Raw genomic sequence first — 21,845 nt, 5'->3', positions numbered from 1 at the left:
AAGTGGATTGTCCCTAGTAACCAAAAATAGTGCATGTTTATTTTACGTTTTCTATTTTTTAGACTAGAAGATTCATAGTACATCTTCATGTGCTCCCTGCCTGTGCAGGCCATAGATGTTCAGTCATTTTAATTACCCCTGTACCCTCTCCTACAACACTCCCAGGGCCCTGCACATTTCAGAGCTGTGTGTACAGCAAGCTTAGAGCAGCTTTGTTAAAAGGACTAAGTAACTACAGTAGTAGTAGAAGTCACTAGTAGTAGAGTGTGCCATTGTGCAAAGCTCCAACTGTATGGAATTAATTGCTGCTGAACACCGCTATATGTTACTTGTCTAGGTTGCTTACATCAGCATTTCTCCACCTTTTCTCAGTTGGGGCACCCTTTAAAAGTATGCAAAATCTTGAGGCACCCTAATCTATTATATCAGAGGTCCCCCCATCACATCAGAGGTCCCCCTATCTCATCAGAGGTCGTCTCATTACATCAGAGATCCTCCCATCACATCAGAGGTTCCCCATCACATCAGAGGTCCTCCCATCACATCAGTGGTTCCCTATCACATCAGAGGTCCTCCCATCACATCAGTGGTTCCCTATCACATCAGAGGTCCTCCCATCACATCAGTGGTTCCCTATCACATCAGAGGTCCTCCCATCACATCAGAGGTTCCCTATCACATCAGAGGTCCTCCCATCACATCAGAGGTTCCCTATCACATCAGAGGTCCCCTCATTACATCAGAGATCCTCCCATCACATCAGAGGTCCTCCCATCACATCAGAGGTTCCCTATCACATCAGAGGTCCTCTCATTACATCAGAGATCCTCCCATCACATCAGAGGTTCCCCATCACATCAGAAGTCCTGCCATCACATCAGTGGTTCCCTATCACATCAGAGGTCCTCCCATCACATCAGTGGTTGCCTATCACATCAGAGGTCCTCCCATCACATCAGAGGTTCCCTATCACATCAGAGGTCCTCTCATTACATCAGAGATCCTCCCATCACATCAGAGGTCCTCCCATCACATCAGAGGTTCCCTATCACATCAGAGGTCCTCTCATTACATCAGAGATCCTCCCATCACATCAGAGGTTCCCCATCACATCAGAGGTCCTCCCATCACATCAGTGGTTCCCTATCACATCAGAGGTCCTCCCATCACATCAGTAGTTCCCTATCACATCAGAGGTCCTCCCATCACATCAGTGGTTCCCTATCACATCAGAGGTCCTCTCATTACATCAGAGATCCTCCCATCACATCAGAGGTCCTCCCATCACATCAGAGGTTCCCTATCGCATCAGAGGTCCTCTCATTACATCAGAGATCCTCCCATCACATCAGAGGTTTCCCATCACATCAGAGGTCCTCTGTCATGCCAGAGGTTTCCCCATCACATCAAAGTTCCCCCATTACGTCAGAGTTCACTCCATTACATCAGAAATTCACCATCACACCAGATGTTCTCCCATTACATCAGAGGTCTTTCCATCACATCAATGGTCCCCCTATAACATCACAGCCCCCCCATCAAATCAGAGGTCCCCCATCACATAAGAGGTCCTCCCGTCACATCAGAGGTTCTCACATCACATTGGAGGTCCCCCCATTACATCTGAGGCCTCCCCATCAAATAAGAGGTCCTCCCATCACATCAGAGGCTCCCCATCACATCAGAGGTCCCCCCATCACATCAGAGTCCCTCCACTACATCAGAGGCCCCTCCATCACATCAGAGTCCCCTCCATCACATCAGAGTCCCTCCATTACATCAGAGGCCCTCTGTCATGTCAGAGGTCTCCCATCACATCAAAGTCCCCCCATTACATCAGAGGTCCCCCATCACATCAGAAGCTCCCAATCACATCAGAGAAACCCCTATCACATCAGAGGAACCCCTATCACATCAGACCCTTCAAGTCATTCTCCTGAATGCTGGGGGCTGCCCTGTATGATACTTGCCCTGGATCAAGATATATCAACATGCATTGTCCATGGTGTGGGTAAGCTGGCCACCATCACCCTAGCAATAAATGACACCCTACATCCTGGCCCTTGAGCATTATTGGTTGTTTTGGTCCTGGTGGCTGGCCCACCCGCACTATGACAGCTCATGGACGCAGATTGAAGCCAAACTAGGTCCTGTGCTTGCAGCACCCGGGGGAAGGCAGAAGGCACTTTAGTTGAGGAGCACTGGCTTACACCATAGAGGACCTCCTATAAAATCTGTCCTGTACCTCTCTAGGTTAACTAACTCCCATCCATGTTCCTATTCTTCCCTTCTAACGTTCGGCACTGTGTGATTCTATGCCCTATCATTCGGTAGTCCCCTGAGTTTGTTCTCAGTAGTATTTTTAGAAAATGTCAATCAGTTGTATAGAATTGGCTGCAAATTGAGACCCAGAGGCGCATAATGGAGGACTTTATGTAACTTAATAATAATAGTAAATGCAGTAAATTCACCTCAGTGCGGAGATATCTTCAATTCACAAAAGGTTTTAACATGGGAGGGGGGGGGGTCAGATTCATTTACTGCAAACATTTTTCTTACTTGTTATATTATTGATTTTTATGGCATAAGCCTGTAAAAGTGAAATCACAAAAATGATCACATAACTTTTTATGCGTTATTTCTTCTTTGTAATATTGATTGAGATCTTGACTGACTGCTTGTTCCGTGAGGTTTCTATGAAGTGTAGAAATGGAGACATTCATTTTTTTTTTTATCTAGGAGACAGAATAACAATTCATGAAAAAAAAAATTGATTCCTGAGAAATAGAGAAATACAGTACTGTGCAAAAGTCTTAGGCAGGTGTGAAAAAATGTTGTCAATGAAGAATGCTTTCAGAAATAAAATTCTGTTTCACTATATTATATTCTATTCTTTTATTTTCTGTTATATTCTTTTCTATTCTATTCTATTTTTTTCTATTTTATTCCTTTATTTTCTATCCTCTTTTATTCTCTTTTGAAATTGGAAAGCTATTCGAATTCGAAAACTATTTGAAATTGATTTGAAAACTATTACGCCGTGTATACACGAGCGGACTTTCGACGGACTGAACTCCAAAGGACTTTTTGATGGACTTTCGACGGATTTCCGACACAACGGACTTGCCTAAACACGATCACACCAAAGTCCAACTGATTTGAACATGATGATGTACGACCGGACTAGAATAAGGACGTTCATAGCCAGTAGCCAATAGCTGCCCTTGCGTCGTTGTTCGTCTGTCGGACTAGCATACAGAGGAACAGATTTTGCGACCGGACAAGTAAATTGTCGCTTTTTCTCTTTATAGCGCAAAAAATAAAAAACACAGAGGTGATCAAATACCACCAAAAGAAAGCTCTATTTGTGGGGAAAAAAGGACATAGATTTCGTTTGTGTACAGCGTCGCGCGACCGCGCAAAATTGTCAGTTCAAGCGACGCAGTGCCGTATCGCAAAAAATGGCCCGGTCATTAAAGTGGTTGTAAAGGCATCTATATAAAACTATGCGAGCCCCTCTATTAGATGCTGGAATTGCACACTGTGTCACTAGTTTTAAAAAAAACGAGCGCTGCCAGGGTACTTGCCTGGTGTAGAGATGAGGGACATAAAATCTGGGTAGCTATTGAACAATCATGTACGGAGATTCCACTCCGATGCCTGCCATGGCTACGGCTAAGAACATTGGGAACCTTAAGATACCACCCCCTGATATGGGGTAACTCTAAAAGTAATCCAACAGAGTCATCTTTTTTCAAAATTGGATGGGGAAATTACTCAGCTTCATCCAGTTTTGGGAAACCCGCTATTTCCCCCAGGCTATACAGATTTAAACAAATTATGCGACATGGTAAATTTCGATTAGGGGACTTTCTTGAAGCATCAAGGTTGAAGACCAGGGTGGAAATACATGTCGCTGCTTAATCCTCCACTGGATCCATGGTGGATGCAACAGGTAACTCAATTCCTAACTTACCTTAATAGGGGGGAGAGATTGGATCGCTTAAACACACCTTTGGAAAACTTATGTTTGATAGAAAAGCCCTCTGTCCATGGGGTATCTGAGGTATATAAAATACTAATAGATTCCCCTGAAGACTTTGTTCCAAGATTCCTTTTGAAATGGGAAAGAGATTTAGTTATTACGTTTTCTAAGGAGCAACGGAGCTATATTTTATATTTTGCCCATTACTCCTCAACAGCTAGTAAATATCAAGAGCTATGTACTAAAATTCTTACAAGGTGGTACAAAGTTCCATCACTATTACAAAAAATGTATCCAGAGAGGACTAATACGTGCTGGCGGTGTGGAGAGTCAGAGGGTAATATGCGTCATCTTTTGGTCATGTCGGAAGTTAGTGGATTTCTGGTCTACAGTGCGAGTTATTGTAGGACAGTTAACAGAATACAACTTGGGTTTTGACCCAGCAAGATATGTCCTTCACCTTTCTGACCTCTCAAAACGTAGATACCGGAGCTCGTTGGTTGCTCATCTTTTGAATGCGGCAAAGGCCTGCTGTATCCCAGCCGTTTGGAGGCAGGAGTCACCTCCCTCGATCTCGCTATGGTTTAAAAAATAGCTGATATATATGCCATGGAAAAAGGTATTGCAATTATACAGGGTAAGGAGGAGAAATTTAATAAAAAAATGGAAACCATGGTCTCTTTTGGTATGTGCCAGGGAATACGGATGTGCGCTTGGGGAGGAGGAGCGGGTTGGTATCTTAGGGGCAAGGAAGAGAGTAAGAGAATGTAATTATTCCTGTAAAAAAGTCTTTTTTTTTTTGCTTTGTTTTGCTTGTTTGTTCGATAATAAGCCATATATATCCACTGAAAATAGAATCAATGTGTGTTAAGTTATACTTTGTGATACGCAAGCAACTAAAATGTCTTAGTTTATATTTCTAAACATTTTTGAAAAAACAAAATATAGAATTTAAAAAAAAGAAACAAAAAAAAAAACAAACAAACGCTGTAAATACCTAATTTCTGCTGTCTTCAGGCTGGTCACTTCACTTTACAGCTCTGATCTATTGCTTCTGTGGGCGGGGCCATGATCTCCCTCTGACATCAGACGGGGAGATCACATGGCCGCTCGTCTCCTCCGCAGAAGCCCTGTATCGTAGCTGTAAAGCAGCCGCGAGTCACGTGACCGGCCTGAAGACAGCTCAAATTAGGTATTTATAGTGACATGGACATTCACTGTACTGTTCATTTAAGCACAAGAGACTCCATTTTGTTCTCACTGTTGAAATGTGTTCTGTAACCTTCACCTAACACACAGACACTTCTCCTACTAAACGTTCTCTACTCCCCCCTCCCTTCTCAAGGTTTTACTTTTGCAATTGTTCTGTTCGCTAGTTTTTAATAATATATTTCTATTTGTTAGCTTTTAATAACATATTTCTATTTGTTCGTTTTTAATAACATCTCACACCACTCCTTTCTTATCTATGTATAAAATAACATGTAATAATACATTTTCACTGAACGGACATTTTAAACACAGTGATTGAGTCCTGTGAATCTGTTCCTGCAGCTGCAGTATTAACTTTGTTTTAGAGTCCCAATCAGAAATCAGTCATATCAGCTTGGCGAGTCATATCAGGAGTTTGGCAGAGTCTCCAGAAGGAACCGCGCTTCGATCGGGATCATCGGGAAACACAGACCTCAAATGCCGGCTAGGTAAGCTGCCCTTAAGCTTGCTATATTTCTGCCTTTTCCTATGTATCCTATCTGTCGGTTCTCAAGGAAACCAGACCAATCTCGGACCTTTCTGGTTGGGTAACGTGTGTGTGTGAATGTGTATGTGTCCCCCATCACGGGTTAGACTGTGTGTGGATAGGGACAATCCTCTGCAGTTCCCTGCGTTGACTCCTTGCGGGCGACCTGGGTCAGAGGCGCATGGTAGGGTCAGATAAAACTCACAGAGAAGAGAAGAGACGAGGAGGGTCTCTTAATGAGTGTTTTGTCTATTGTCATAAACCCCTTCTATCCAAGTAGATAAGTGGAGACTATTCTTGTAAATCTGCAGATTTGCTGTACTATTTGTTTTAGAGGCAAGAAGGTATAGGCACAAGTAGAAAAGACTGGCCAGTCATTATGGGCATTAAATTAATTAAGGGAATGAAGGGAGAGAGGCCTTCAGAAAATGCCCAGCGCAGGATGAGCGCTAGAGAATATAGGAACCAAAGGTACGGTTCCGCCTTTACTGAGCCCCTAGATAAATGGGTAGAATGGACAAAGGGAACAGCTAAACCTTTAAAATCTGAAGGGACTTTTGATTTACAAGTATGGCAAACTTTTCTGCACGATTATGGCCCACTACTGTGCAGTGAAGGAACGTGGAGACTTGCACATGGGAGACAGAAGCTAAAGTAGCAAATCAAACTGGCTTGACGGAGATATTTAATAAAAGTACTGCCCAAATTTACTACGTTTGGCCAGAAGACTCTGTAGAGGAGGACCCCCCACCTTATGTGGCTGCCAGTTTGGCTTTAAGGGGTCCACGCACAAAAGCAAAAGAATTAGATTACATGGAACACACAAAAGATGAGCTATGCAATATAGTAGAGAGCAGAGGTTTAACAGCCCCATATCAACCTACAAAGAGGATTTTGGCTCGTATCCTAGAAACAGATGATTGGCATAAATCAAAAGGCACATATGCAAAACTAGATCTCTCTGAACTTAAGGCTTTGGCCAGAGAAAGAGAGATAGAGTCTGAACTTCCAGAGCAAACCATAATTTCCAAATTATGGCAGCAAGGTGATGAGAGAAGGAAGGGAGATGCCAGCCCTTCTGCCCCGGGCACAGAGCAATCTGTTGCAGTTTATCCTGTCAGAACCCAATTAGTTTTTGAAGGTAATGCTGTTGACAGTAAGTCTCAAATTAAATGGCATGTACCCTTTAGTCCCCAAGATATGAGAGCCATATTAGAGGGATTGGGAGATCCTAGAAAGAATCCAATTGGGTTTGCAAACAAACTTAGCGCTGCACAGGAAGCATATGAGGCTTCTGCTACTGACATTCATCAGCTTCTTATTAAAGTAGTGGGAAGCAACATGTCTTGCTATATACTTAAAGAATGTGGTGTAGACGTCAAAAATCTAGGTAAGATGGTTAGTGGACGGGAGGTTTGTGAGAAATTGAAGGAAAAATTGCCCCAAATATATGGACAAACCAGACATGCTGAATTTATGAATGCTAAGCAAGGGAAAGAGGAAGCAGCAGGGGCTTATTGGAGGAGGTTAAGCGATATGGCTGAGGAAGCAGGCATTAAAATAGAGGAAGAGAAGGCGGGAGAAACTGCAAGTCCATCTACACAACTGGTGAAACAAAGGTTTCTTGATGGTTTAATACCCCAGTTGAGAGAAAAGTTGTTCACAGCAAGGCCTGAGGCAGGCAATATGTCTATTCGAGACGCCCTGCCTATCCTGTTATCCATAGAAAACAGGATTAACCAAAAAGACAGCAAACCCAAGGTAATGTACATGGGGAAGCAGAGAGGAAGAGGAAGAGGAAGAGGCAAAGGCAATTTCAGAAATCATGGCAATCGGGGACCAATTATATGCTACAATACTGCCAAGAGAAAGTGATCTTTCTGGGTCACTGCATTTCACATGGAATCCGTCACCTAACCCCAGATCAAACGCTACAAAACTTTGAAAAACCAAGAAATATACGGCAACTACGTGCCTTCCTGGGGTTAGTGGGATATTGTAGGGACTGGATTCCAAATGCATCAGAACTTATGGCTCCTCTATATGAGGCTACCACTAGAAACCCTTTCAAACTCACATGGGACAATGAATTGCAGATGAAGGAGCTTATTAAAATTTTGTCTGAAGCTCCCGCCATTGGACTTCTTGACTATACTAAGACTTTCTCGTTGTTCTGTCCTGAAGTCAATGGATTTGCTGCAGGTGTACTCACCCAGCTACATGGAGACAAACAGAGTCCTGTGATGTATGTATCAGCCTTATTAGACCTTGTCATCAAAGGCTCCCCCAGTTGTATGCGAGCCATAGCAGCCTGCATTTTGCTGCTAGACAAAGTAACGGAGCTTGTACTAGATTCTGCTCTGATCCTGTATGTGCCACATGCAGTACAGGAAATCATGAATCAAGTAAATACCAGACATGTGTCTGCCAGTAGATTTCACAAGTACCAGTCTGCTCTTTTTGCTCCATCGAATTTAACAATCAAATGATATGTTACTTTAAATCCGGCTACTCTTCTTCCTATAATTGATGAGGAAGATGCAACAAATGGTACTGATGTAGAACCTGAAAGTTTTTCTCATGATTGTATGGCTCTGATGGAGGTAGAAAGGGCCTCTGTCACACCAGCAAAAGATGAGCCTTTATCAGATTGTGACACACACTTATTCGTAGATGGTTCCAGATTTTACACTGATGATGGTCAGCCACACACAAGGTTTGCTGTAACCACTACAGACACCATTTTACATCAGGAAGCATTGACACCCCAGATGTCAGCACAGGAAGCGGAGTTGTGTGCTGTAGTCAAAGCATATCATCTCCTAGAGAATCAAAGGGGAAACATTTACACTGACAGCAGATATGCATTTGGAATAGCTCATGATTTTGGGCCTATCTGGAAAGCACGGCACTTTCTGACTAGTGCAGGGAAGCCAGTGAGACATGCAAAACTCATAGAGCGGCTATTTGAGGCCTTTCAGAAACCAGCAGCAGTTGCCATCCTGAAGGTAAAAGGGCATGCAAGGGGAAATGACATGACAGCCAGAGGAAATGCTTTAGCGGACCAAGCGGCAAAGGATGCTGCCCTTATGGCATTTGGAGTCACACCCACTGTAGGGGTCGCCCAGGTAGCGGGGACAGATTACCCTCATCAAGAGCAGTGGGATGTAGAAACCGTAATTCAGTTGCAGAACCAGGCCCCTGATGAAGAGAAGGATGAGTGGATCAAATGTAATGCTACCCAAAATCAGCAGGGCCTGTGGAGCGCTGACAACAGGTGGTGTCTACCCAGGAGTTTGTACCCAGTTTTAGCACAACTGGCACATGGCGTCAGTCATCTTGCTAAGGGCGCGATGGTGGCACTTACTGACTGCTATTGGATAGCACCTGGATTTAGTGCATTTGCAGCCAGGTTTTGTGCTTCATGTCTTACTTGTGCTCTGTACAATGCAGGAAGGCCTGTCCATGTTCCCCAAAAGCATTCTCCTAAGCCAGATTTCCCTTTCCAAAGAATTCAAATAGACTACATTCAGATGCCCAGAATAGGCACCTATGAGATCGCTTTAGTGTGTGTTGACATGTTCTCAGGTTGGCCCGAGAGCTGGCCAGTAGCTAAAGCAAATGCAAAAACAACAGCTAAGAAAATTTTGAATGAAATAGTTTGTAGATATGGAGTTCCTGAAACTATAGAGAGTGACAGAGGAACCCATTTTACTGGGGAAGTAATGAAAGAGGTAATGGAAGCCCTTCACATACATCAAGCTTTCCATACGCCTTATCATCTTTTTTTTTTTTTTTTTTAATTTAAAATATTCTTTAATTTATTTGCAATAATACAAAAAATAAAACACACTCCATATACAACAGGGCCAACCGGCCGTATAGTCACTTTGCTGTTATTACACTTAGCTATTTTTGTCGCTTTTCTGTCTAATGCGCCCTCCCCCCCCCACCCCCCTTGTCCCTCCCTTATTGGGCCCATATAGTTCCAGAGCACACCCTATATCTAGCTACTTTCCTTCACGTTGTTCTCTCTCAGCATCCCATCTACAGACTATGCGTAACGTTGTGCCTCTTTCTAAGTAAGGTGGCTGTTGCTCTCCGGCTCTAGTGTAGTACTGGTGAGGAGCATGGTATCGCTTGAACCCATAGGTTCCATAGCTTGACAAACTTGTTATAATTGCCTGACTTGATGTAACATGTCCTTTCCATCCACACTAAGGAATTGACAGTTCCAACCCAGTCTTCCGGAGTCGGGGGTGTTCTTGATTGCCAAGATTGTGCTATTAGTTTTCTTGCTTGATACAAGCATCTTGCTACAGCTATAGTAGTACACCTGTCCCCCAGCTTTTAATCTATGTAGCCCAATACACAGGTCTTGGGATCAAGCTCTAATTTAACTCTGAACGTGATGTTAATTTTTTTAAAAATCTCAGACCAGTACCTAACCAATTTTGGGCACCTCTATAACATGTGTATTAGATCGCCTGTTCCTCTACATCTGGGGCACTCGTCGTCAGCTCTGCGGCTGAACATGAACAACTTTTTGGGGGTGTAATAGGCTCTGTGCAACAACATCAGGTGTGAGGCTTTTTGCGAGGGAGAAACTGACACCTCTGGTCCAAATTCCAGGATCCTTTTCCACTGGTCGTCCGTTATCTCCCCCACATCTGCCGCCCACCTGTCCCTGTCCCCAGAGAGGCCTGCCTGCGTGTTTATTCTTTGTGTTATTTGGGCATATATCTCTGTAATTAAACCCTTGGTGGCCTCTGATTTAATTATTTTTTGGAAGAGTGGGATCTTACACCATGTAGGCGGCTGTCTACCAAACTGCTTGCCCAAGGCGTGTCTAATCTGTAAGTAGCTATAAAATGCTTGTTTTGGTGCCTAAGTTCCTCAAAGGATTTCAAAGTGTCACCCTCATATAGTTGTATCAGCCGGCTTACCCCACAACTTTCCCATGTCTTGTTCTTGTTGATAGTTAATAGCTCATGTAAGTGCTTATTATCCCAAATTGGTGAGTATTCTGAGGTTCCCTTGTACCCCATTATTCTCTTAGCTGCCTGCCAGACTTTAGGGATCATTTTAAATGTCGGGATCTCACCTGTCGGTGAGTCTGCCTCCAATGCTTCCACTAATGAGTTGTGTGGATTCCCCTATAGAATAATTTTAACTCTATTACTTCCCCCTCCCTCAGTGGCACATCCCCCCAACTGTTGTAGATGGGCTGACAAAAAATAGCTAAACGGGTGGGGAACCCCCAGTCCCCCCTCCGTGGAGGGCCGCTGCAGCTTTTGCAGACCGATCCTGGCCTGCCCTTTTTTTAATATTAACTCCCTAAAAAGGGATTGAATTTTTTGAAACCACTTCTCTCCAATCCAAATTGGGGAGTTGTGGAGTAAATATAGCAACTGCGGCATCCATATCATTTTGACCAAATTGGCCCGGCTCGCCACGGACAAGGGGAGCCTACTCCAAATGTTGCATTTTCTCTTAAATTTTGATAGGCGAGGGGCTAAGTTGTCCTCAATAAACGCGCCAGGGTCCTTGGACAGCACTATGCCAAGGTACTTCATCCTCCCCGTGATTTTTAGCTGAGGCAGTCGCACCGAGATAGGATTAACCAATGGGTCGACCGGCAAGAGCGATGATTTCTCCCAGTTGAAAACTAAGCCAGAGAACTTACCAAAATCCTCCACTAAATACATCACTTTTCCCAACGAGGAGGTCGTATCCCCCAGGAAAAATAAAACATCGTCCGCAAATAACGCTATTCTTTCTTCCCCCCCATTCTCTTTGAAATCCCTGCAATTCGGATGATGATCTCACCGCTCCTGCCAACGGCTCCATGGCCAGAGCGAACAACAGGGGAGACAAAGGGCACCCCTGTCTTGTCCCTCTTTCAAGGGAAAAACATTCTGAGTATTCATTGTTTATTTTAAGCCTTGCCCTTGGATGGTTGTATAGAATTTTTAGCCAGCTTATAAATACGGGGCCAAATCCGAACCTCTCTAGCACCCACCAGAGGTACTCCCACTCTAAGCTGTCGAAGGCCTTAGCTGTGTCCAAGGACATAATGGCTCTGAATCCCACATTATCTGTTGGTACCTGAAGATTCAAATAAGCCCTTCTAATGTTTGTGAAGGTGGACCAACCAGGGATAAACCCCGATTGGTCCAAGTGCACAAGTTTTGCAATATGTTTATTTAGTCTGGATGCCAACGCCCTTGCGACAATCTTGACATCCGAACACAACAGTGATATCGGTCTGTAAGAAGAGACTTCCAATTGGTCTTTCCCCTTTTTCAGTATCACTACTATACTGGCCTCCGACATTGAAGGGGGTAGCCCACCATCCTTGACCGCCTGCTCCAATACTTTTAGGAGCTCCGGGAGCAAGACCTCCCCGTATTTCCTATAGATCTCCTGTGGCAGCCCATCTGGGCCCAGAGATTTCTGGCCTGACAGCTCCGCAACTGCCTGTTGCAGCTCCTCTAATGCCAGGGGGTACTCCATCTCTCTCCTATCCCTCTCCGAGAGTACGGGTAAGTCAATTCCTTCTAAGAACCTATCCATATCGCGCCGGTCCGAGCCCCGTCGCGACCTGTACAAGTCTCTGTAAAATGTGGAAAAAGACTCTAGGACCTCAGCGGGATCGGATGTAATCCTTCCAGCTGGGGTCCTAATTGAAGAGATGGCCGATGGGGATAAATTGGACTTGGCTAAAAGTGCAAGCATCCGGCCCGTTTTTTCCCCTTCGCCATAAAAGTTTTGTTTCTAAAAAAGCCTCAGGTTTTCTGTTTATTACTGCTTTGTACTCTTGCTGTTTCTTGAGCCAAGTCTCTTGTTTCTCAGGGGTTGAGTCTATCGCATATTGTGCCTCTGATTCCATAGCTTCCCTTCTGGCCCTTACATCCCATTCCCTTAACTTTTTCTTCACTATAGCAACCTGCTGGTATAGTAATCCCCTGGAAGGAATGCTTTTAGGGTATCCCACACTACCCCTACCGGTGCTGTACCTGAGTTAAATGCTACAAACTCTTTTAATTTGAGAACTACTTCTGCTGGGCTGCCTATCAACTCCAACCATAGTGGGTTTATTGTCCACATTTTCTGGTTGGATCTAACATTTAAGTTTAGTGTCGAAGTCAGGGGCGAGTGGTCCGATATCCCCCTCGGCCAGTACTCTATTTTCCTTATTAATCGCAAGGCTTCGCTGTTGCCCACTGACATATCTATGCGCGAAAGGGTAGAATATGACCCTGAGTAACAGGAATACTGCCGAGTGTTTGGGTTATGAGATCTCCACAGGTCGCACCATCCAATCTCCTCGAGAAATTGGCCTAGGCGCCCCTCTGACGCCCTTTCCATCCGGGTCACAGGCAAGAACCTATCCAAATTATTGTCCAGAACCGCATTAAAGTGCCCTACTACTATTATTGGTTGTATCTACCTTGTTCTCCACAAACTCTAATAGATCTAGCATAATCTCCGTTTTAAACGGAGGAGGAATGTAAAAGTTTGCTATCACCAAAGGTTTGTTTTCCACTACACAGCTCAAAAAGACATAGCACCCCAACGTGTCTACCCTGACTTCCCTGCAGGAAAATGAAACACCTCTCTTTACCAGTATACTCACCCCTCTTGAATAAGAGGAGTGGACTGAGTGATATTGTTGTTGAAATTTATTGTTCCGAACTTGTAATTTGGTTTCATTGGTGAGGTGAGTTTCCTGCAGGCAAACCAGTTCGGCACCGTAAGCCTCCATTACTGAGAATACAGCTGCCTTTTTAGCGGGATCGCCCATGCCCCTGATGTTCCATGAGCCTATATTTAGGGTTTTAAGGAGCATCTAAAAATGAGATAAAAAAAAAAAGAAAAAAGAAAAAGCAAGAAAAAGCCAGGAAGATGAGGCAACAACAGGGCAAGGAAAAAAAGAAGACAGAGAAGAGGGAAAAAAAAGGAAAAAGGAGAAAAAAATAAAAGAAAAAGAAAAGGAAAAAAAAGGAAAAAAAGAACAAAAAAAGAAGTTGTGCAGTTGTGTCTCCAAAGCTTGCCATCGTCTCTGTGGTTGTGTCAAAAGAAAAATAAGGAGGGAGAGAGGTGAGGGGGCCCTGCAACTGGGTCCCGCTCTACCCTCTCCCCCTGTGCCACTTAATAACGAGTGTAGACAACGTGTGCATGTGTACTTTATTTTATAGGCCCCCTCCTCCCTAATGCCTTATATTCACCCCATAATCTAACCCTACTTCTCTCTATAACCCCCCCTCCCCCCCTCTTTTATTTTATCTATCCCCCTACTCCGCTCCCTTTTTCGTGACCCCCCCTCCCCCCTAACTAGGCTAGCCAAGGGGTTTTACTCGTGACCTTTTTCCTCCCTCCCAACCATTCAAAAAAGAGCCCCCTACCCCTACTCAGGTACGGGTCAATTACCTTGCGATACACCTTCAATCCCCTCCCCCCCTCCCACAACCCGATTCAAAAATATCAAAATGACACAAAAAACATACATAACCAAAGAACCTGCATCCTTCATCGGTGGCTTCCGTCTATCACACACCACCCCCCTCCCCCGTGCCATCCACTGTATGCCACAAACAAAACAAAAAACAAAAAAAAGAAAAAAAATAAAAGAAAATTTCAAAATTAGCTAAAGTTATTCAGTTGCTACAACCCGTAACTCTACAAGTCCTTTTTGTTGTCTTCGAGCCATTTTGCTGCCCCTGCCGTTGTATTGAAAAAATGGGTAGCCCCTAAAGCAATAATGCGTAAGCGTGCTGGATACAGAAAAGCGTATTCAATTTTATAATTCCGTAAGTTGCGTTTAATGTCCTTAAATTCAGCCCTTCGTTTCTGCAAGTCTGGAGAGTAGTCAGGATAAAATGAGATTTTGACTCCGTTGTGCAGGATGTCCCCTAGCTCTCTGGCCCTGCACATCAGTGTCACCTTGTCTTTGTAGTTAAAGAGTTTCATAATTATTGGCCTAGGGTAACCCCCTGATGGTGGGGCCCTAGACGGCACTCTGTGGGCTCTTTCAATTGCGAAGAGGTAAGAAAAGGTTTCCGTCCCAAGTATCCCCCTGAGCCACTTCTCCAGGAACTCCTCAGGACGGGAACCCTCGCACCGCTCCAGTAGGCCCACCACCCTCACATTGTTCCTGCGAGACCTGTTTTCTGCTTCCTCGATTTTAGCTTTGTATAGGCCCATCTGCGTTTTCATTGCTTTGAGCTCTAGCTTCATTGGGGTTAAGTCATCCTCTACCTGACCTAACCTCTCCTCCAGAGTAGTTGTTCTAGCAATAGTCCTCTGCAATTCTTGACTTACTGAAAGTAGCTCTTGCTTTAACCCTTTCAGCTGATCGCGCAGGTCGCTCAAGGAGTCCTTGCAAGAATTAACAGCACATAAAACATCTTTCAATGTGGGCCCAGCTGTCATTAGTGCGTTTAGGTCAGCGACGTTATTGGTCGCTATTCCCGAGAGCTCACCCGCTGAGCTTTTGCTGCTCGCGGTTTTTGTAGTGTGCGTTGCCGCCGACCCTTTGCCTAGGTTCTTTCTATCCCCAGGACCACCCGCATAGGATTTCTCTTGCTGTTGCTGGATGCTTTTAGTTGGTGATGGGGTAGAAGTATGTGCAAATTTTTCCAGTTTGGCCGCTGCTGCTGCTGCCGCCTGGTTCCCCTTCTCTTTAGATGAGCGGATAGCTTGAGAGCTATCACTCTCCTGCTGTTGCTATTCCTCTCCCTTTTTTTCTAGTCATGACCGATTACGCAGCACAAGAGAATATATGAAGGGGTTAACAGCTCGTCGAGTTTGCCTTGCTTCAGTGCTATCACAATCCCAATAATGTCCTGCTTGTATTTAAATGCTGTTGGTGCTATCGCCCAACCTACTGTAAGAAATAGTTCAACTTTGCTAGGTTTCTGCACCGTTGCAAGAGCTCACCATCTAGCTTATTTGCACAGCCCTCCACAAGCCGGCTAAGTGTCCCTCTCCCTCACAAGAGGCAGGCCACTGTATAGCAATGGATCAGGCTGCCTGAGCCTCCGCTCCGCCACGCCAAAAGAAGCAATTCAGCTATTAGGGGGAGGAGAAAGATAGTCTGCTTCTATGGCAGCTAATAATAGTTGGTACCTTAGTACTGCCAGGCTGACTGGGCAGCGCAGGGTCGCTCCTGGTGGCCGCCTTCTTGACGAACACCATCCCCGCCGTCCCCGCCGCCATTGCCCCGACAACCTCCCAAACACGGCAGACGTCTCAGGCTCATCCTCGCTGCTCCAAGGGGGAGCTACTAGCGCCGTCCTCCCCTGGTCCTCAGCCTTTCCCACTGTCCGAACGACAGCGTCTGCGTCCCGGCGATCTCCACCCGGGGGGGGACTGGAAAGAACCAGGCGGTCGGGTAGGTGTCTGCTCTGCAGGGGAGACAAGGCGCATCAGGCTAGGCTAGCTCCGCCAGGCTGATTTGGATGGTCACGGAGGCATCGAGCTGGGGAGAGGTCTCACACACCTCCTCTCACTCCAACATCCGGTCACGCCCCCCGGGCAGCAATAAATTCTGTCCATACACCTTATCATCCACAAAGTAGTGGTAAAGTTGAGAGACTTAACGGAATTTTGAAAAGCAGATGTGCAAAAATTAAAGCAGATACAGGAAAAGGATGGGTGGAAGCTTTGCCATTAGCCCTATATTCTGTACGAACTACCCCTAAACAACCACATGGGCTGTCCCCCTATGAGATTTTATTTGGAGGGCCACCCAAAACAGGGCTATATTTTCCCCAACAGTTGCAGGCTTCTCACTCTAATCTGTTAGAATATGTTCAGATTTTGCAAAGAACATTGAATAAAATACATGAAGGTGTTTATAAATCTATCTCCGAACCAGATTCTGTTTCAGGTATTCACAGAATCCAACCAGGTGACTGGGTGGTGGTCAAGTGACACGTCAGAAAGCCACTAGAACCAAAATTTGACAGACCACATTTGGTGCTTTTTGACAACCGGTTCTGCTGTCAAGTTAGAAGGAAAGCCCACCTGGATTCACGCCAGTCACTGCAAGAACATCCTGAAGTGATGATATCCTTTGAAAAAATGATGATAATGTTTCTTTTCTTTTTGTTGTTTGTGAGAACTGAGACATGGAAAATTAACCCTTTCATCCAAATGTTAAAATTGTATCCAACCCATAGCAACGCTAGTAACTGCTGGGTGTGTTCTCACTTACATCCCCAAACAGGAACAATACCCATGATAGCAATGCCTCTCAATTTCACTGATCTAAACAGGACCAGAATAAATGGCTCAGCTTAAAAAAGTAGTATTAGAGCACAGATTAACGCTAAATTATCTCACTGCAGCTCAAGGTGGGATGTGTAAGGTATTTCGTACTGACTTTTGTATATACATTTCTGATAATGAGGACATTATTAAAGGGCATCTTGCTAAGATAAGAGAACTACAGAATAAGGCCAGAGATATTGCTAAAGATGGATGGAACCCCTTTCAGGGTTTAGGAGGTTTTGGTGATTTTTTATATGGCATAGCAACATGGTTGCAGAGACTAGGCGCTTACATTGTGATGTTCCTATTTCTCATATTTGTTATTTACTTCCTCATCAGTCTATGCCTCTATGTGGCTACCCGCTGTACCAACAAATGTACCACCAGCCCTGATGAACCCATTATTGTGAGAAAGCTAGGAGAGAGCTGAACAGGACGCCGTCTCTCTGCGCCAATGTAACAGGAGTCACCAGCAATCGGCTGAATGTAACGCGGAAAAGAATGGTGTCAAATAAACAAAAGGGGGGAAATGACATGGACATTCACTGTACTGTTCATTTAAGCACAAGAGAATCCATTTTGTTCTCACTGTTGAAATGTGTTCTGTAACCTTCACCTAACACACAGACACTTCTCCTACTAAACGCTCTCTGCTCCCCCCTCCCTTCTCAAGGTTTTACTTTTGCAATTGTTCTGTTAGTTTTTCGCTAGTTTTTAATAATATATTTCTATTTGTTAGCTTTTAATAACATATTTCTAATTGTTAGTTTTTAATAACATCTCACACCACCCCTTTCTTATCTATGTATAAAATAACATGTAATAATACATTTTCACTGAACGGACATTTTAAACACAGTGATTGAGTCCTGTGAATCTCTTCCTGCAGCTGCAGTATTAACTTTGTTTTAGATTCCCAATCAGAAATCAGTCATATCACTAGCACTCGTTTTTTAAAACTAGTGACACAGTGTGCTATGCCAGCCTCTAATAGAGGGGCTGGCAGTGAAAAATTTTTAATTTTACTTTACAGGAATAGAGGCGGGGGAGGGCCGGCCGGAGAAAGACACAGAGTAGGATGACAGGAAGGAGGGGGGAGAGAGGAGAGCAGAGAGCAGGCAGTCTATCACGGAGGGCCGCAATTAGACCACGGTGATCAGGGAGGAGCAGCCCTTGTTATCATGCTCTAGAGAGGCCATACAGGAATTCCCAGGTTCAGCTTTTTTTTTTTTTAGAGGGGGGGCAGATTACATAGCACAAGCACTGTGCTGTGTAATCTGCTTGAAGGGACCAGAATCTACTTTTTTTTTTTTTTTTTGGGTTAACAAACACTTTAAGGGGGCAAATCTTTCCGGTCCTTAAAGCGGAGTTCCACCCAAAAGTGAAACTTCAGCTGATTTGTCTCCTCCCCCCTCAGGTGCCACATTTGTTGCCTTTCGGAGGCGGGGGGGAGCGGATACCTGTCTTTGACAGGTATCCTGTTCCCACTTCTGGGAGTCTGGGCTGTGGCCCATGACGTCACCGCTCGGCTCCCTCCTCCTCCCCCTGCCGGGCCAGTAGGAGAGAGGAGCGGAGCCTCGCACATGCGCAGTTGGGGGGTTCTGTAACCTGGGTAGGGTTTCTACACTGCCGGGTTCCCTTACCCACAATGGCAGCGGCATGCACCCGACAGCTGATGGAAACATGAGCTGTGGTGCCGACATTGCTGGACTCCAGGACAGGTAAGTCTCCCATTATTAAAAGCCGGCAGTTGCAGTATGTGTAGCTCCTGGCTTTTAATTTTTGCAGCGGTGGGCGGAACATCGCTTTAAGTGGTTAAAGGAGTTGTCAAAAACCCTTGTTGTATTTTCATTCACTTTTACCAATTTTTTAGTGAATGAGTAGAAGTACTATGTATCCCATACTCATTCACATAGGGGTGAGGCCGGGATCTGGGGGGACTTCCATATTCTGATAAGCCCTTGTACCCCCCCTTTCCTGGTCTGCATGCTCAGATAGGGGATTTGGCATACATTTTGGAGGGTAGCCCCACGCCATTTTGAGTTTTTATTTTGGTGTGGGGGTTCCCCTCAAAATCCATACCAAACCCATATGGATTGAGGGGGAACCCCATTCCATTTTTTTTACATGATATTTTAATGCCAGCAATTTTTTTCTTTACATTCAATGGGGAACCCTGCTTACAGCTGATGACTCATTAGTTGTTAAGGACGTGGCAGCCACCCGCTTCTTAACAACCATAACAGTTACTGGCAGTTAAGGACGTCAGCGGCTGGTTTCACTACTAAAATACCACATCATACCGCTTTGTGAATGAAGCCCTATGTGGGGAAGCCAGTGGAGTGTTAGGAAGCCGGCGGAGAGTAGGGAAACCAGTGGCTGTGTCTGCGCTCTAGGCAGCTGCCTAGTTTGCCTAGCGGTAGTGCTGGTCCTGAGTGTGTCCATTCCCTCCAATCAGTTCTCAGTGCTCTCCTCGCTGATCTTTGCAGTGTGTAATTTCAGCTTTCTGGACCCTGGTTTCTGTTGCTCTCAGAAAAGCTTTATACATTTTGTATACCGGATTTAGAGAAGACAAGATTGCAGATAAATAGGTACAACTTATGTAGGAGGTTTGTTTTAATTATGTGTATCACCTGATGCCTTTGACTTCACTGGGCATATGTAAGGGTTTACAATCACTTTGAGCTCTGCTCTTTTCTGGCTCAGTATAAACTTGTCCAACCAAACCTGGGGAAAAGGTGTGATGTCAATCTGCCTTACCATTGGCCCTTACATTCTCCTCTCATCATGTCGTGAATACAGGCACAATAAGTGACAGCAAGCCGCGCTAAGCAGGACTTCAAATTCATACTTTTTTTTTTTTCATACATTTTTAATGTTAAGAACTGAGGGAATTTGGGGAAATCATTCTTAGCAGGGTCAAAACTGACAGGGATTCTAATCCCCCAACACACACACACACACACTTTTACCTGCTGTTCCACTTTATCAAATGGAATAAAACAATTTAGACTAGTAGTAAATTCTTCCAAAACATACTACGCCCAAACATAAAAGAAAAAATTTTATATACACACACAGTAAAAGTATGGGAATAAAAAATATTTATTGAAATGCATGAAGGCTCTGGATGGGGATGGGTGTCACTGGTGGGGGGTGGGGGACTCTGCAGCAGACTTGGTGGTCTTGTAGGAGGATGAGGTTTCTGAAAGGATCAAGGAGGGAACTGTGGGGGCTTGGCTCTCTGGATGGGGTTGGGGGGTCTCTACAGGAGGCTGTGGGTATTGAAGGAAAATTGTGGAAGAGTGAAGGGCATTGCAGGGGCATACTGTGGGAAGTTGGGAGGCATTGGAATCAAGAGTATTGTTTGGGACTTTATATGAGGTAAAGACCATTTAGGTCATATATCTCCATCCCTTTCTAATGAAAGTATCACGGGAGCGGGAAAGAAACAATGAGGACAAATGGGACTTTGTATGAAGATGGGGGGGCGTGTTGGAAGTTGGGGGCACTATGGAGTGTTGATGGCTTTTGGTGGGGGCAATGCAGGGGCTTGGGGTGAGGGCTCTTAGGGGACCTAGAGGTACTGTGGGAGGTTAGGGGATGTGCAGCTGTGTGGAAGCCAGAGAGGAGGATGGCACAGCCTGGCAGAAGGCCATAGCTTGGTGGTTGATAACTACTGGATGGGGGGCATGGTAGGAAAATGTTGGAAATTGGGGGCACTATGGAGTGCTGGAGACTTTGCAGCAAGTTAGGGGGCAATGCAGGGGCTTGGGGTGAGTGCTCTTAGGGGACCTAAGGGTACTGTGGGGGGTTAAGGGATGTGCAGCTGGCTGAAGGCCTGAGAGAAGGAAACCACATCCTGGTTGAAGGCCATGGCTCAGTGGTTGATAACCACTGGATGGGGGGCATAGTGGGACGATGTTGGAAGTTGGGGGAACTATAGAGGGCTGGAGGCTTTGCAGAAAGTTTGGGGGCAATGCAGGGGCTGGAGGTGAGTGCTCTTAGGGGGCCTAGGGGCACTGTGGCAGGTTGGGGGATGTTCAGCTGGCTGGAGGCCTGAGAGGAAGAGAATGCAGTCTGGCAGAAGGCCTTGGCTTGGTGGTTGATAACCACTGGATGGGGGGCATGGTGGGAAAATGTTGGAAATTGGGGGCACTATGGAGTGCTGGAGACTTTGCAGCAAGTTAGGGGGCAATGGAGGGGCTTGGGGTGAGTGCTCTCAGGGGACCTAGGGGCACTGTGGCAGGTTGGGGGATGTGCAGCTGGCTGGAGGCCTGAGAGGAAGAGGATGCAGTCTGGCAGAAGGCCATGGCTCGGTGCTTGATAACCCCTGAATGGGGGCATGGTGGGATGATGTTGGAAGTTGGGGGCACTGTAGAGGGCTGGAGGTTTTGTTAGGGGATGTGCAGCTGTCTGAAAGCCAGAGAGGAGGATGGCACAGCCTGGCAAAAGTTGATAACCACTGGATGGGGGGCATGGTGGGAAAATGTTGGAAATTGGGGGCACTATGGAGACTTTGCAGCAAGTTAAGGGGCAATGCAGGGGCTTGGGTGAGGACTCTCCGGGAACCTAGGGGTACTGTGGGGGGTTAAGGGATGTGCAGCTGGATGGAGGCCTGAGAGGAGGAGACCACATCCTGGTTGAAGGCCATGGCTCAGTGGTTGATAACCACTGGATGGGGGGCATGGTGGGAAGATGCTGGAAGTTGGGGGAACTATAGGGGGCTGGAGGCTTTGCAGAAAGTTAGGGGGCAATGCAGGGGCTGGAGGTGAGTGCTCTCAGGTGACCTAGGGGCACTGTGGCAGGTTGGGGGTTGTGCAGCTGGCTGGAGGCCTGAGAGGA

The sequence above is a fragment of the Aquarana catesbeiana genome, linkage group LG03 (genome assembly GCF_042186555.1).
Source record: "Aquarana catesbeiana isolate 2022-GZ linkage group LG03, ASM4218655v1, whole genome shotgun sequence".
Classification (NCBI taxonomy): Eukaryota; Metazoa; Chordata; class Amphibia; order Anura; family Ranidae; genus Aquarana; species Aquarana catesbeiana.
This window is presented reverse-complemented; position numbering follows the sequence as displayed.